This window comes from Microtus ochrogaster, chromosome 10, assembly GCF_000317375.1.
Source record: "Microtus ochrogaster isolate Prairie Vole_2 chromosome 10, MicOch1.0, whole genome shotgun sequence".
Lineage (NCBI taxonomy): Eukaryota > Metazoa > Chordata > Mammalia > Rodentia > Cricetidae > Microtus > Microtus ochrogaster.
Genome location: NC_022016.1, coordinates 9,777,169 through 9,779,989, shown reverse-complemented (window position 1 = coordinate 9,779,989; position 2,821 = coordinate 9,777,169). Strand labels below are relative to the sequence as shown.

The 2,821-nt window shown below is 42.9% G+C and overlaps 1 pseudogene; it reads left to right on the top strand.

The window, feature by feature from the left end:
* LOC101981287 overlaps positions 1–2,120 on the top strand; it is a 7,559-nt pseudogene extending 5,439 nt beyond the window's left edge.
* The last annotated feature ends 701 nt before the right edge of the window (positions 2,121–2,821 follow it).

Sequence of the window (2,821 nt, the reverse complement as noted above, 5' to 3'; positions counted from 1 at the left end):
TGGCCCTCATAGGTTAAAACATAGGTGGGAGGAGTAAACAGAACAGAATGCTGGGAGGAAGAGGAAGTGAGCTCAGACTTGGCAGCTCTCCTCTCAGGGGCAGATGCCTCAGAGAGACGCCATGCCCCGCTCCCAGGCAGACACATGCGATGAAGCTCCGACCCAGGATGGACATAGGCTAGAATCTTCACGGTAAGACCGGTGCTCATAGATTATTAGAGATGCATTGATCAGGATATCAGAATTAGCCAGTAAGGGCTAGAGCTAAAGGGCCAAGCAGTGTTTAAATGAATACAATTTGTGTGTTGTTATTTCGGGGCATAAGCTAGCAGGCGGCCTGGGTGCTGGGGATGCAGCCCCACCGCTCTTATTACTACAACCAATGATAACCTATGCTGGAGAGGTTGTGGAGTAAGGGGAACACTCATCCATTGTTGGTGGGAATGCAAACTTGTGCAACCACTTTGGAAATTAGTGTGGAAGTTTCTCAGGAAACTGGGAGTCAACCTACCTCAGGATCCAGCAATTCCACTCTTGGGAATATACCCAAGAGATGCCCAATCATTCTACAAAAGCATTTGTTCAACTATGTTCATAGCAGCACTATTTGTAACAGTCAGAACCTGGAAACAACCTAGGTGCCCCCCAATAGAAGAATGAATAAAGAAGGTGTGGCAATATACACTTTAGAGTTCTACTTCGTGGTAAAAAAACAATGACATCTTGAATTTTGTATGCAAATTGATGTAAATAGAAAACACTTTACTGAATGAGATAACCCAGACCCAAAAAGAGGAATATGGTATGTATTCTTTTATAAGTGGATTCCAGACATAAACAAAGGACATTGACCCTATAGTTAGTGATTCTAGAGAAGCTAAATAAGAAGGTGAACCCAAAGAAAAATATATAGTTATCCTCTTGGATATTGGAAGAAGACAAGATTGCCTGGCAAAATTTGTGAGCAGGGTGGTTGCTCTGGATTGGGGGAAAGGGAAGATGTGGAGAGAGAAGTGAGAAGGGGAGGATTGGGGAGAGCTTGTGGGAATGGAATAATTGAGATGGAGGAAGGGTGCATATGGGAGCAGGGAAGAAGATATCTTAACTAATGGAGCCATTTTAGGGTTGGCAAGGGTCTTGGCTCTAGAGGGGTTCCCAGATGTCCAATGGGATTTCCCCAGCTAGGTCTGTGGGCAGCAGAGAAGAGGGTGCCTGAAGTGTCCTTCTTCCATAGCCACACTGATAAATATCTTGCATATCACCATAGAACCTTCAACTGGTGATGGATGGGGATAGAGATGGAGACCCACATTGGAGCAGTGGACTGAGCTGTCAAAGATGAAGAGCAGAAGGAGGGAGAACATGAGCAAGGAAGTCAGGACTTTGAGGGTGTGTCCACCCATGGACACAGTGGGACTGATCTAATGGGAGTTCACCAAGGCCACCTGGATTGGGTCTGAATGAGCATGCGATCAAACTGGACTTTCTGAATGTCGCTGACAATGAGGGCAGACTAAGAAGCCAATGATAATGACACTGGAGTTTGATTATACTGCATGTACTGGCTTTTTGGGAGCCTAGTGGGTTTGGATACACACCTTCCTAGACCTGGATCGAGGGGGGCTTGGACTTCCCACAAGGCAGGACACCCTGACTTCTCTTAGAACTGGAGAGCAAGGGGGACGGGGAGGGGGAGGGAAATGGGAGGATAAGAGGAGGTGGAAATTTTAAATAAATGAAGAAGAAGAAGAAGAAGAAGAAGAAGAAGAAGAAGAAGAAGAAGAAGAAGAAGAAGAAGAAGAAGAAGAAAACTGCCTTAAAATTATGACCCCAAAGTAACCCCAGATGCAGATAGAAAGGTGGGTAAAATTCAAAATCATTCTTACTTCCTAGGAAGAAAGAAAAGTAAAGAGACAAACCAGTCTAACAAAAGAACACAGGGAGCAACTACAGAAACTTTCTCTGATCTGGACACCAGTAAAACTGGGAACAGCCTGCCCACCTCAACAAGACCTGCCTCTAAAGAAACACTGTACCCTCAAGACACCAGAAATATCCAGGGCTCCAGCAAGAAAAAGAAACATGCAACAGGAGAAAAAGAAAGCAGGCAAAAGGGCTAGTGATTACAATGTACTTGTAGGCTATCTTTAATTCAGAGTTATTGGCCTTATGAATATAACAAATGTAACACAGCAAGAAGCCCAGAGATCCCTCCTCCATCCCATTGTCAGGAAATGATTTCTTATACCTCACATGGGAACTTTCTCAAACTGACTAATTAGGTTTACCCACTTGCTCTAAATTGTTTTGCACAAATTATGAAACTGAAGATGCCTGAGTGTCAGACACATTATCTAAGATTTCCCAGAATTTAAATAGAATGCGTTTCTCCTGCTTCAATTAGTGAGAAGATATGCATTCATTTTTAAGTCTCACCTTAAATTATGTTTTAAGAGGCCCTGGGAAGGCTAAATGTGGAATCTTCTGTGCATTCCAAGTATTTGGTTTGGATTAACATGTGATGAAAGGGGATCTTACTAAAATACTAAGTGTTAAATTAAGTAAGTAGCCAGACTCAATGTCTGATATAATTTTTCTGTAAGTTCGCTGTCCTGTAATAGTGGACTTGTGACTCTTTTCAGTTGTAAGTAAATGTGAACAAATCTGACTCCTCTGTGCCCTTGCTGTTTTCATTTTCAGATTGTGTTAATAGTTGATTAGGTTCCGTTGAAGACCTCAAAGAAATATATCAATGCTACACACAGTTGACTATTTGACCAGTGCTCAGAGGGCAAATGAGTTTGGGCTTCTTAATAGGAGC